The 13,886-nt window shown below is 46.6% G+C and overlaps 1 pseudogene; it reads left to right on the forward strand.

Moving 5' to 3' along the window:
* The first annotated feature begins 302 nt into the window (after nt 1–302).
* LOC138283130 (5.8S ribosomal RNA) lies at nt 303–456 on the forward strand (annotated as a pseudogene).
* Nucleotides 457–13,886: the final 13,430 nt, after the last annotated feature.

Below are 13,886 nucleotides of genomic sequence, written 5' to 3' on the forward strand. Positions count from 1 at the left end.
AATACAATATTTTAAAATGCTATAATTTTTTTTGAGCCAATTTTAATTGTTTTCATCTTAGAGATACAATACAATATATTAGTTAATGCAAAACTGTTTACAGATTCTGTATAAATATGACACAGTTAGTATTTTGGCAGGAATAGATGGTTCATAACATGTATACAGAAACATTTTCAAACTTCAGATCACAACAGTGAGGATCCCACCCCATAGACCCACGCCACCGTGTCTATGCCCTCTTCTATATTTAGGCCACTCCTGTGTGCACAGGTAGGCGAACATTGTGAAAAGTTGCGTGTGACTTTTGGCGGTGGATCACTTGGTTTGGAGGTCGATGAAGAACCCAGCTAGCTGCGAGAATTAATGTAAATTGCAGGACACATTTATCATCAACACTTCAAACACACCTTGCTGCCCAAGATTTCTCCTAGGGCTATGTCAGTCTGTGGGTTTCTTGACCGTAAATCCCTCTGGGGCTTTTCCTGTGGTGTGGCCGGGGCCTGTTTTCCCCCCTCCAAGGTCAGACCCCCGATTGCCCACATCAGGATCCCACCGCCGTCCTGTCCTGGAAGTATTCGGCTGGCACACCTAAGTCTTGCCACATTGGCTCACCCGTGTGCCCAGGACATATCCCAGAGCACCTGGAAGTTGGAATCCATTAAGTAGCGTGTAACAACTCACCTGCCAAATCAACTAGCCCTGAAAATGAATGGTCCTTGAGTGTCAGGCCCATACCTTGTAGTTTTTTGCAGTAGCCAGTGCTGAGAGCCACATGCCCGAGCAGCGACAAGTGAGAATACTGCTGCGGTGCACACAGAAGCTTTGGGCATGTTCGGGGTGCCTGGCTGTGTGCCTGTCTGTGGTGTCCCACGGCTGCCCATGTGCACCGCCTCAGGTGCCTACCTCCACATCGGGCTCCCTGGGGGTAGGCCAACTCCCCTGCTGTGCCTGCAGGCACTGTTTGCCTTGTGGGCCACAACCTCTGATCTGGGAAAAAAAGGTATGGTGCCGTGACCCCCGGTCTCAGCTTCCCCCCAGTGCTTCAGCATCTGAATACGCCCTCAGATCAAACATGGTAACCCACTGAATTTAAGCATATTAATAAGCATAGGAAAAGAAACTAACGAGGATTCCCTCAGGAATGGTGAGTGAAGACGGAAGAGCCCAGTGCTGAATCCCTGCCTGGCAGTGGGCATGGGAAATGTGGCCTACAGAAGACCAAATCCCCAGGATCACTCAGGGGTCCAAGTCCTTCTGATCGAGGCTCACCCAGTGGACAGTGTTAGGCTGGTAGCAGCCCCCAGCATGCCAGGATTGGGTCTTCTTGGAATCAGGTTGCTTGGGAATGTAGTCCAAAGTGGGTGGTAAACTCTATCTAAGGTTAAATACAGGTGTGAGACCGAGTTCCATCGTACTCCACTGATGATGTGCTGTTGCAATAAAAATGATGCTCAGTACAAGAGGAACCACAGGTTCAGAAATTTGGGCCCATAAATAAAAGAAAAATACAGAGCGCGACGCTGCGCCAAAAAACACAGGGATGTGCCATATTTAATTGAATACAGCGCACCCCTGTGTTGTCCCCTGCAACTGCGCTAAATTGAGCTGCCTACTGCCAACGCAGGCATCCTTGCATCATTGTACAAGGATGTCTACGTTAAGAGGTTTGATTGTTTATGTGTGGGAAGGTGTCTCTTGCTGCACATAAACAATCACTAATGGCAATTTGGCACTTCTGTGTGTGCTGCAGAATGGCAAAACATAATTTTGAAATAATTATTTATGTGCAGGATGGGACATGTTCCAGCACATAAACAATCATGTCTGCCATTTTACTCTTTCTATGAGTGCTGCAGACTGCAGCACTCATAGAAAAAGAAAAGAAACGAGGAGTAAAAAAAAGTATTCCTCCTCGTTGCACCTGTTATATTTTGTTGATGCCTCTAGTTTATGAAATCTCATAAATCTGAGGCAGCGTCATAATGCAATAGGTGTTGCTGTGGCACGCCCATTGCAACACCCATTACACGCCCCTTCCACACAAAGTGCTGCATGTAAAGGGGTCGTATTTACAAGGTGCATTAAGCCGCAAAATATATGCAACGGCGTAGGGCATAGCGCCACTGAAGCATCACTAAAAGTGACGCTCTGGTGGCGCTAGGGGCTCTTAAATATGCCCATTGGTGTTTGGGTGAGAAGCCAATGGGGTGAACCTGCCATCTGTGGGATTATGACTGAATACCTCTAAGTCAGAATTCCCTCTAAACTGTAATAATACAGCAGTGCTGTGGAGCCTTGTTTGGCCTAGGATAGAAGGCCTCTCGCTTGGGGACCAGAGTGTGGACGGAAAAGGGACACCTCCATTGCCATAAGTGCACCGCATGTTCGCCACCATGTGCCACCCAGTACAGGGGGGCCTTCCCCTCCTGCCCTATGTCCCTGGGCGCATGGTTGGGGGCTTGATCCCTTGTAGGTCATGAGGGTGACCAAATGGCTGGAGCAGGGTCCCTACCTCTCAAAAGTTGCCCAGAGGCAGGTAGTCCCAGGAAGGAGCCTCCCCAGCGCCGGTTTCAGAGTGCACAGGCACTCTGCCCTTTGCTGATGTCCATGATCTTGGGTCATCTGGTCACTGGGTCATCCCGGGCTATCTGGTCTTCGTGCTGGATGCCCAGATGGCCTGGTGGGCTGGCTGACCAGATGGCCGACTGGCCGGCAAGGCTAACTCTAACTTTTGTCCCCCAACGGGGATTCTGTAAGCTCCCACTTTGTGGGGGATTAATAATTTAGGAAAATGGGCTTCCCTGGCAGGTCCATGGGGAGAGGTGGCAGTCACTATCCAGGGCTGTGTGACTCTTGCTTCCCCACTGGGTTTGGGGTAGAGAGCAGAGACCAAACCTGCAAGAATGCCCAGCCCCCGGGGCGCTGAGCTGAAACACGAGCCCAGGAGAGTGCCCTCGGTTGATGCCTGGGCCCGGTCTTGCATGGCAGCAGCTGTCGATGTCCTGTGACACCCAGCAGGACCAGAGCAAAGCTTACCATTCTCTTAAGAACAAGTGGGGCCTGGAAAGAGGAAGCAGCAGGCCCGGGAAGGCCTCTCTCCCTTCTCCGGCAGGGAGGGAGGCTGTGGTAGTGCCCTCGGTCAGAGCTCCGAAGGGGCCAGGGGTCCATCTGCTTGGCAGTCCACCCCCTGTATTGAGATGCTGGCGGGTCTACGTATGAAAGATGGTCCCAATCCCGCCAACTCCTAGGATTGTTCGCTATCTAAATACAGCAGAAAGGACTCCATAAGCTTGACGGAGTACTTGAAACTGCTGCCATGGAGGGACGGCTGCCACCACAAAGGGAATCCGCCTCCACAGAGGAAATTCAGCTGCCACGGAGGGAGTCACTCCAAGGTCGTAATTAGGCCCTTATAATTATAACATTGGCCTCACCCATTTTTTGATGGGGTGGAGAGATATAAGTTACTCTTTTGAGTAACTTTGCACTTGGATTTTGTAAATAGCTAAAAAGTAGTAAATTCATTCAAAAGTGTTAACTACTAAAAAAGAGTTACTTTTGTGAATCAATCCCAATGATTTTAACGATGATACTTAATACTCATGTACAATCTATATACTAAACAGTTTTTTGCAGGCCTGAAGGTGGTACAAAGTTTATAATTTTAATGTTTAATGGTTCAAGGAATATTGTGTTAATTGCTATCTTAAAAAGTATTTCTCTATTAACTACTTGACTCCTGCAACTATTTTTAGCACCTGTAATAAGCAACAAGGTGTAGGAAAGTGCCCTTTTGACATGGTCATCCCTCCACTTTTTGCCTGGTTTTGGGCATAATGTCAAATGAAAGTGCACTGGGTTACTGCAAACTAGGACCCCAGTGCCAAATCGCGTTCACAAAAAACTGCACAGTTGTTTTTTCTCAATTGGAAAAACCTTTAGCACCCACTGTAAGTCCCTAGTAAATGGTACCCCTGGTACCTAGGACCTGGGGTACTAAGGAGGTTCCCTAAGGGTTGCTGCACAAATTGTGCCACCCTAAGGGACCCCTCACCAAGCACATGACCTGCTGCCATTGCAAGCTGCATGTCTTGGTGCAGGCAAAAGTGAAAACATGACATGGCACACAGCCTCTGTGCCATGTCCTCTAACCTCTGCATGCAATATATGTAAGTCACCCCTCTAGCAAGCCTTACAGCCCTAAGGCAGGGTGCATTATATTACATGTAAGGTTATATCTGCACGAGCAGATATGCCCTGCCATGTCTTTGTCGATTCTCAGACATAGTAAGTGTCAGAGAAGGCCGGCCAAACATACATGAGCCACAACACAATTGTGACCCTGCCCCTTTTAATACAAAAGGATAATAAGCTTAGTTTACCATTGTTTTGTAATAGCTGCTTCTGCTGGCTGGGGGGCGAAGCTCCTCCGCCCTAATGGAGGAGACACACCCGGTAATCAGTGGAGAACATGTCCCAGTGGAAAAATTCATGACATTAGAAATGGTTTGGTTGGTTTGCTACATACATAGAGCCTGATTTAGAATTTGGGGGAGGGTACTCCATTGCAACTGCGACGAAGAATATTCTGCAGTAAACCCTCTGTCCACTGGCATGATTTACATTTGGGCGAACCTTAAGTATGACAGTGACAGACCCTACTCCAGATCTGTTGCTGACATACTCCTCCGACAGCCCGACAGAGCACTGCCCAACCAATTTCAAGTGGACAGTGTTATATTTTTTTATTGCTATTCGTAACTGCCAGGTTTGAGGGACAATAAAAACAAGCATTTGCAATACAACGGGTCTCCCATTTGCTCGAATTAGAGCTATTAGCATTGTAAACTCCTAACCAGACATTTCTTGTCACACAAATTAAAAGAAAAAAATGAAGTGTGATCGCGCTATGTAAAATGCAGCGCGATCGCGCTGAAATTGAAAATGGAAAAACAGAACACGATTGCGCTATGTAAACCTGAGCGCAATCACGCTGCGTGGCAAATAAAAAGATAAAGTAGTCCGCAAACCATGCTGAAAACATGGAGCCTCATATGTTTTCAGTAGTTTACCAGTGCTGTGTAGGTGTGCTAAACACCAGAGAAGGCATGACATATGCATGTATGCCTTTCACGAATGAAAGCAAGCAGATTTTAAAAGGCAAGCCCACAAACTAATGAAAGTGACTGGCGTGACATGGGTGTGGTTAGAAGCCCAAAGAGAGATTACTGCAGGGAACTGAGCACTTTGCGCTCACCCCTAAAAAGTAATGACCCCATCACATTAAGAGATAACTGCTCTGGTGTGGGGATTATTAGTCTTTGCTTTTTTTAAACCAAAATCCCTCTTACAAAGGTAAACACTTAAACTTAAAGTTTGATGGGTGCCATCATGTTTGAAGGAGCTGTCTGTCAAACTTCAACACATTGACAAGAACGACCAAAATGGCAGTTTCGACCATTAACTAGATATGTCCGCAAGCCCGACGAACATTCCTAAATGAGGCGGACTCTGTCACCGTGGAAGAATCCAATCTATACTCCATGACTTAAATCAGGCCCTAAATCCAATATATTGCCTGTAAACACGTTGGCTTGATGCCACATGGATCTGTGTACATATTTGTTTTTCCTGGCTTTATGTTAATATATAATGTTCTCAGTAGTGTTCATGGAACTAGGACAATGATTAACGGATAGCACTACTGTCATGTCAGTTTTCACTGATAAAAAAGTTACAGAGTCCATCGAGCAATAAGGATGTTATTGATCTTCTAGTTGAATTAAAATTGTTTATACATCCTTTGATAGTTGAAAAGTTCGAAATAAAATTATTTTTGTGTGACTATAAATTAAAAGATGTTCTGAAGTATTTTTAAGTTTTAAGTTTAAGTTTCTGGAGTCAGTATCAAGAGCCTTGGAAGCAGAGTTCACATTTAGCTGTACACTGGAAGATTAGCAGGTCAATGAGAAGCAATACTGCAGCGGTACAAAAATTCAAAATGTGCACATCTCTCTGCATAGTTGTAAAACCTTTCCCGCCTTGTGCACCTACATGGCACCTGCAACTCACTACTTCTGGCTGTTCATTTGGGGAGCTCTGCTCGTGTGACCTCGGCACAATCCATCCTCTTTTACAACGTATATGCACAGCCTCAGCACAGCTGATTTTGTTCTGAGGTGGAAGTAACATGGTTGTGAATAAAAGGTCACTACCATTATCACCACAGAAAATTATACCACTTCTAATTTCAGACTTATTCTAGGAAAATCACCAGACCTAGTTCTGCATAGATTCAAAAAGTGACGCTCAGCCTCTGCCACACAGCCCTCTAGAAACACTTGATTCAGAAAGTAAAGCTATGGAGCTCACTGTGGACCCATAAACTGGAATGATTTTAATAGAAATGCCTTTAATTGGTATTCAGTAAAAACAAAAACAGAAAGTAAGAGTGCTCCAAGCCTAGGAATTTAATGGGAGCAATCGGCACTAGTACGGACATTTCTTTGACCGCGGATTAAATGTTGTACAATATGCATACAGAGACTTGTAGCGGTGAGAAAATAAGACGGCCGATTCACAAAGGGAATCGTAACTTTAGACTTGTAAAAGTATTCTGACTCAAAGGATGCCTGGAAAAGTGTGCCACTTTACTAACGTACTAGTGACCGAATCGTGTTTTTACATCACTGTTATTTCTTCAATGCTTTATTCCACTGCCTGGAAAGGCAGACCAATGTGCAATTGCGCATCTTATTTATTTCGTTTCAACAGAGAAAATATTTTTCCTTGTGGAGAAACCACTTCTCCACCATCACCCAATATGTGGGTGTTCCACTACCAGTTTCGCTCTGGAACAGGAATTACTCAAGACCTTTGTTAGTGTAAAATCTCTGACGTTTTTGAGAATGGGAAGTGGTCAGAGCCATTGTAGCCATTCACAGGAAAGTCACGTTTTGGGCCTCCCACTACCCACCCAATAGGTGGAGTTTTTCATGTCACAATTGTACGCACTTTCACAATTATGGAGTAGCAAAACAATTTAGTGTTGATATGGATCATTTTGTGGATAGCTTTCCAGCGTAAATGTATCAGATATCCTCACTTGTAGACTTTGGAAGCCTGATTCCACTCCTCAAATCCATAATGTGCTACCCATCTCATACCAAAGATTTGTGTTTTTGGAATCTGAGGGTAATGGCAGTAGACTAGCTTCTTTCATGTGAATCTTCTGCATAATACCTATTTCTTGCTTGACTGCAATCAATTTAGATTATTTAATAAAATACATGTATTAGAAATTTCACAAATTTCATAACATGACATACTTGAAAATCAGTACCATGTCCCTCCCATCGCCCATGGGAAGACATACATTTGTACCAGGTTCCTACAACAGCAAGACAAAATACATTCTAATGTGTTGGAAAAAGCACACTTCATTCAGCCGAGACAGCATTGGGCCCCTTCGTCCTGTAAAGACTGACTGTCTTCTCCCTCCCATAGTCAGTTCCTGTATAACTTTGCCATTCAGCCCATATCTTGAAGTTCTAGCACAGGCCACCCATGGACTCACAGATAGGCAATTCCAAAGACATACTTTAGCTTAGTCCCTTGGCACACCTCGCCAAGGATGGGCTAGATGCATTCCCCCATTTGCTGGTGATTATCACTGTTAGAAAAGGGGTCTTTGGTTGGTAGTCAGGTTGACCCCTGTCCAAGCAAGGACCCTCACTCTAGTCAGGGCAAACGAGAAGCATACCCAGTTAACCCCTGATCATCCCCTTGGTAGCTTGACATGAGCAGAAAGGCTTAACCCAGAGACAATTTGTAAAGTATTTGTACCAACACACACAGTAATACAGTGTAAACACTACAAAAGGACTCAGCACCAGTTTAGAAAAATAGCCAATATTTATCTGAACAAAACAAGACCAAAATGGCAAAAATCCAATATACATAGGCAAAGTTATGAATTCTTAAACATTAAACTCCAATATAATGCTTAGAAACACGAATGCTTCGATAAGGTGATATCACGGTGCTGTGACGGAGTCGTTCCCAACAATCTGACGCTAAGGGTGCCGGTCACAGAGTCACACGGACTCCCAGGTACAGTACCTTGTGAAAAATGAGGAAACAAGCTGATGCTGCAACCGAAGCGGCAATGGATCCTGCGATGCCTCGATCCCCGACTCTGTATACTGGCTTCTTTCCTCATTTTCACAAGGTACTGTATCTGGGGGTCTGTGTGACTCAGTGACCAGTGCCATTAGCATCAGATTGTTGATAACGACTCAGTCACAACGCCGTGATATCACCAATTCGAAGCATTTGTGTTTCTAAGCGCTTTGTCGAAATGTAATCTTTAAAAATTCATAACTTTGCTTGTGTATGTTGGATTTTGTCGTTTTGGTCTTGTTTTGCTCAGATAAATATTGACTATTTTTCTAACCTTGTGTTGAGTCATTTTATAGTGTTGTCACTGTATTACTGTGTGTGTTAGTATAAATACTGTACACATTGTCTCTGAGTTAAGTGTTTCTGCTCATGCAAAGCTACTAAGGGGCTGAGCAGGGGTTAACCAGGTGTGTTTATCCTTTGCCCTGACTAGAGTGAGGGTCCTTGCTTGGATAGGGGGTAACCTGACTGCCAACCAAAGACCTCATTTCTAACATTGGTGGCAGCAGTGGGACTGAATTTGTATTTCTACTTGACATACAATGATTAAGTGTACACTGCTACTTTCAGTGCAGACCATTACGTGACCACATAACACTTGTTTTTGTGATATTGCTTTTTTTCTCTTCTTGGACTTCATCTGCTTCAGTTTTTTGACTTGTGAACTTCTCATTGGGAACTCTTTGTTTTGCCTTTGTTCTGCAATTTTGACTTGCCATAATGTCTCAATCTGGAGATGCACCACCTGGAGCTGTTTTTGAGTTGTAGAAGCTAGAGATTTATACAGTTGCCCAACTGAAACAGTTCAGTAACTATCTTGCCTGTCCCATTAGGAGCTCCGCCAGGAAAGAGGAGCTGCAAAAGGTACTAAGGGCTTGGGTTACAGCCAAGGAGGTTAGGGGCACACAGAGGAGGAGATTGAGGGTGAGGAGGTGCAAGACAGCCATGAGGGTGAGGCAGAGGTGCCTGCAATACCAGAGGGGAGGGTCTCCAGGATGGGTAGCATTGTGTCCTCTATAGGTCTGACTCCTGAAGAGTTGCAGGACAGACAGGCAGAGAAAGTGCACCAATTTGAGTTGGAGAAGCTCAAAATGCAGATTTAGGAAAAGAGGCTGGCCATTGAGGAGAAGAAGATACTGCTGGCTCATGAGCTCAGTTTAAGGGAACTAGATCAGAGGAGCCAGTCTAGTAGAGATGGTGGCAGAAGTACTGCAGTGCAGCCTGAAGGGAGGTTGCACATTCCCAAAGACCTAGTTAAGGATTACAAGAGGGAGGATGTTATCTACTTGTGATTTAAGAGGTATGATTCTGCTCTCCATGTGAACATGGTCCCTGAAGAACATTGGGGGGCAGGTCTGTGGAAGCAGTTTGAAGTAGAAGGGAGGGACACCTTGACATCCTTAGGGGATCCTCAGGGACTCACCTACACTATAATGAAGGACAACCTACTCACCAGGTATAGTCTCACCCCTGAGCAGTATAAGGGAAAGTTTGGGTCCTACATGAAGAAGGAATTCCAAACATGGTTAGAATGTCTTGACTCTTTCTGCAGGTCACTGGATGGTTGGGTGAAGGGCAGTAAGGTAACTTTAATTGCCTGGGAGCACTTGTGCGGTCTTTGTTTTCCAGAGCAGTGCTAGCATCTGATTGACTGCAAGCTGACTGACCACAGGAAGCTTGCGTAGGAAGTGGACCATTGGGAGAGCACCAGGGTCCAAAAGAGGTATGGGGAGACCACGCCAATGGTGGTCAGGATCCCTCTCAGAAGAAGTGGGGGATAAAGGTAAACAAGGGGAGTTCTCTAAATGGTCCCAACCTAGATCCCTGGGTAAGGATTTCCAGCCACTAGTTGAAAAGAAATCATGGTTTTCTAAAGGGAAACCTGCGGAGTGGGGTTTATGCAAGTGTTATGCATTTGATCAGGTGGGTCATATGAGGGGGGATCTCAAATTGTCGGGCCGCACCGCGCGGCGCGAGCCGAGCGTTCGGCACAAGCCGGGCGTTCGGCTCGGGCCGCGATTCGCGTCCTTAAGACGCGGCGCGCCCCGAGCCTTTCCTGCACCCTACGAGGCCCCAGACCTTACATGGGGCCTCGCTCTGCTCTTTCTCTCCGCATTGTTGGGGTCTCCTGACCCCTCTTACCTGTTCTTGCTCCTTCTTCTTTCTTTTTTCCTGGATCTGTTTGTTGCACTTTCCTTTATGTTTTCTCCCCCTTCCCAGGTTCCCTTTCTCTTCCCAGCATTCCTCATTCCCTATTCTCTATGGTTTCTACTCCATTCTGTTCTATCTACTTTTTCCCTACCTAAGATGGTGTCCTTTTTCTTCCTGTGGGTCACTTCCTGTTTCTTGGTATATAAGGGAGGTGTTTTCTTCTTTTCTTTGCGCTGCAACACTCTCTGTTCAGATGGTGTCTTCGCTCCTGATTTCCTAGCTTTTTGGTTCTGGAATTCGCCAATTCTGTGTATTTTGAATTCAGTTCTTTTTGATTCCTGTCTTCTGTTCTTGTTTTCAGGAATCATTCTGTTGGAGGTTTTTTCCCCTTTTTCGGAAGTTTTTTTTTCCCTCTGGCGCTATTTTCTGAAGGTCACGGTCTGTTCTTGGCGTATCCATTGCCTACAGCACCGTGGCTACCAGAAAGAGTCGCCCCTTTTTGGGCCAAAGCCGAACACTCAAGATCCACGCCACGAGATCTGCAGATTCCAGGCGCAAGCAACACGTAAGTCGTGACACAAATGTCCCAAGTGGACACTAGCACCCACTGGTACTCCGTCACAGGGTCTGGCCAGTGTAGTGCTTGGGTAGGAGTTGGTTCAAGGTGGAAGGGAGCCAGCTGAGATGACCCATGTCTCACTAGGGGACAGTGAGATGGTCCAGAGAACCCTCGTGCCTGAGAACACTAAAATGTACAGGCAGTGGGTGACCATCAATGGATAGAGGGTGGGGGCTCTGAGAGACACAGGAGACAGTGTGATTACTGCGAGAAGTCATCTGGTGTCTGAAGAGCAGGTAGATCCCCATGTACTTCACCAGATAGACAACTCAGAGCACCTGTGCAGAGTGGCGCAGGTTCCCTTTGAATGGAAGGGGTCTCAGGTGCTTTGAGAATAGCTGTGAGTCCAACCTTGCCTGTAGATTGTCTGCTTGGCAATGACGTGGAGGATTCCCCTGGGAAGGAGGTAGAACACAGATCTCACTTGGAGATGTTGGGTCTGCCTGGGTGGGTTTGTGTGTCCACCCGGTCAATGGCAGCCCGTCAGGGTGATCAGGAGACCCTGGAGCCTGAAAGAGTGGCCCAGGTGTCTGTCAGAAGGAGGAAGGGCAAGGGGCATGGGAAACCCACTCCAGAAGTTACCACGATTCAGGAGGAGGCTGAACCTTGGGGGGAAGCCCTGGAGCCTACAGGGGAACAGGTGGCTGAACTAGGGGAGGTTCTCGAGCTGACTCAGTGGCAGCAGGAAGGAGGACCCACCAGGGAAGCATTCTGTGAGGCACAGAAGGCATGCCCTACTCTGGAGATTTCCCAGCAGCAGGCCGCAAAACAGGCATCTGGCGAGGAGTCTGGTTCACATCTGATTTATTGGGAGGGTGGCCTCCTGTATAGTGAACCTAAGGTTGCTGAGCCTGGGTCAGCCTATGTGCTAGTGGTACCCCAGTGCTTCAGAGCCTTCCTACTGGGTCTGGCTCATGATGTGCCTTTAGCTGGACATTTGGGGCAGGAAAAGACATTTGGGGCAGGAAAAGACCTTTGAATGGCTTGTCACCCACTTTTACTGGCCCCAAATGTACAGGCACTCAGATGCACACTGCAGGTGTTATCAAACTTGTCAGGCAAGTGGCAAGAGTGGGGGGAAATGTAAGGCTCCCCTCCAACCTTTTCCTGTGGTCAGCATCCCCTTTAAAAAGGGTTGGTATTGAGTTTGTGGAACCTCTGGATCCCAAGACAGCCATGGGCAACAGGTTTATCCTTGGTGGACCATGCCACCAGGTACAATGAAGCCATTCCTGTAAGATCAATCACTGCCCCTGTGGTGGGACGTGCTTTGATCGGGGGTTTACCCACATGGAGTTCCCCAAGGAAGTGGTATCTGATAGGGGTACCAACTTCTTATCTATATATATGAAGTCTCTCTGGAGGGAGTGTGGGCTAACCTAAAGGTTTACTACTCCTCACCACCCCCAATGGTTAAGAGATTCAACCACACCTTGAAGGACATGATCATAGGGCTGTCAGAACCCTTGAGGTGTAAGTGGGACATCCTCTTACCATGCCTTCTGTTTGCCTACAGGGATGTGCCACAAAGGGGTCTTAGATTTAGCCCTTTTGAGTTGTTGTATGGCCACCCTGTCAGTGGATCTTTGAGTCTGGTTAGGGACGGCTTGGAGAAAGCCTCCAGTAAGCCTCCCAGAATGCATTCAGTTACATGCTGGCTTTTAGAAACCAGACAGCCTGCTTCAGGAAGCTCGCTCAAGAGAACCTGAAAGCAAGCCAGTGAAACACTGGTATGACCAGAATGAGTTTTAACCTGGCCAGAAAGTCTGGGTGATGGCCCCATGGGAGCCTCGGGCTCTCCAGGACAAGTGGACTGGGCCTTTTGAGGTGGTGGAGCACAAGAGTGATGTCACCTATCTGATGAAATTGCGGACTCCTAAGTACCCTTTTAGGGCCCTACATGTGGACCGCCTCAAGCCTCACTTTGAGAGGAAAGAGGTGACAATGCTCCTAGCAATGGATGATGGGGTGGAGGAAGAAAGTGAGCCTCTTCCTGACCTCCTGTCTGCTAAGGAGAAATATGGGTCTGAGGAGGGTGTGAACCTTTCCCCCTCACTGACCCCAGAGCAACACATGGACCGTCGCCAAGTGTTGGGGCAGTTTGCCTTATTGTTTTCCTTGATCCCAGGGGTCATGCACTTGTGCATACATGATGTGGACACTGGGGACAGTCCACATGTGAAACATGAAATTTACAAAGTGACTGACAAGGTTAGGGCCAACATTAAAGATTAAGGCCCATATTTATACTTTCTTTGTGCCGCATTTGCGCCATTCTTTGACGCAAAAGCGGTGCAAACTTACAAAATACAATTATATTTTGTAAGTTTGTGCTGTTTTTGCGTCACAAAATGACACAAATGAGGTGCAAAAAAGTATAAATATGGATATTGGTATCCAAAATATTAGCTCTTGGGGTTATTGAGTTCTCCAGTAGCCCATGGGCCACTCCTGTTCCAAAAGCTGCGGCTCCTGGTTCCACTTCAGAATTCAGGTTCTGTGTGGATTACCAGGGACTCAATGCGTTCACTAAGACTGACGTGCACCCCATCCCCCGAACTGATGAGCTAATTGATTGGCTGGGGCTGCCAAATATCTAAGTACATTTGACCTGACCTCTGGATATTGGCAGATTGCTCTGACTGAGGAGGGTAAGGAGAGGTCTGCATTCTCTACCCAGCTAGGCACTACCGGTTTAGGGTGATGCTCTTTGGGATTAAAAATGCCCCTGCCACCTGTTACAGGCTGGTTAACCAGGTGTTGGCTTGATTGGATGATTTCAGTGCAGCCTACCTGGATGACAAACCTGTGTTCAGCTCCACTCAGAGAAACACTTGCAGCACCTCTGCAAAGTGTCAAGAGGCCCTATAGAAGGCAGGCCTCACTATTAAGGCTAGCAAGTGCCAAATAAGCAGGATTCTTTAGTGTACTT

This window comes from Pleurodeles waltl, chromosome 2_2 (genome assembly GCF_031143425.1).
Source record: "Pleurodeles waltl isolate 20211129_DDA chromosome 2_2, aPleWal1.hap1.20221129, whole genome shotgun sequence".
NCBI classification, from domain to species: domain Eukaryota; kingdom Metazoa; phylum Chordata; class Amphibia; order Caudata; family Salamandridae; genus Pleurodeles; species Pleurodeles waltl.